Source organism: Eleutherodactylus coqui, chromosome 2 (assembly GCF_035609145.1).
Source record: "Eleutherodactylus coqui strain aEleCoq1 chromosome 2, aEleCoq1.hap1, whole genome shotgun sequence".
NCBI lineage: Eukaryota > Metazoa > Chordata > Amphibia > Anura > Eleutherodactylidae > Eleutherodactylus > Eleutherodactylus coqui.
The window spans coordinates 126,042,845-126,043,216 of record NC_089838.1 but is presented as its reverse complement, the minus strand read 5'-3'; positions in this window follow the sequence as shown (position 1 = coordinate 126,043,216).

The window sequence follows — 372 nt, the reverse complement described above, 5'->3', positions numbered from 1 at the left end:
TATTGAACTGGTATGATAAATTTTATAACTTAACTCAATTAAAGCTATGTTTATAGTAAATACACCTGTGTAATAACTAAACATCTTACTAATGCAAAATGTACTCTTCAAGTCCATATGGACAGTTTAGTCACCTTACTACAAGCCTCAAGTATTTTGTACCTTATATTATATAGGGAAATGCTAATATGGATCCAGGAAAATCACAGAAACTCCGAACTTTGATATTGATGACTTAAAGGGGTGGTCTCGCGAAACCAAGTGGGGTTATACACTTCTGTATGGCCATATTAATGCACTTTGTAATGTACATTGTGCATTAAATATGAGCCATACAGAAGTTATTCCACTTACCTGCTCCGTTGCTAGCGT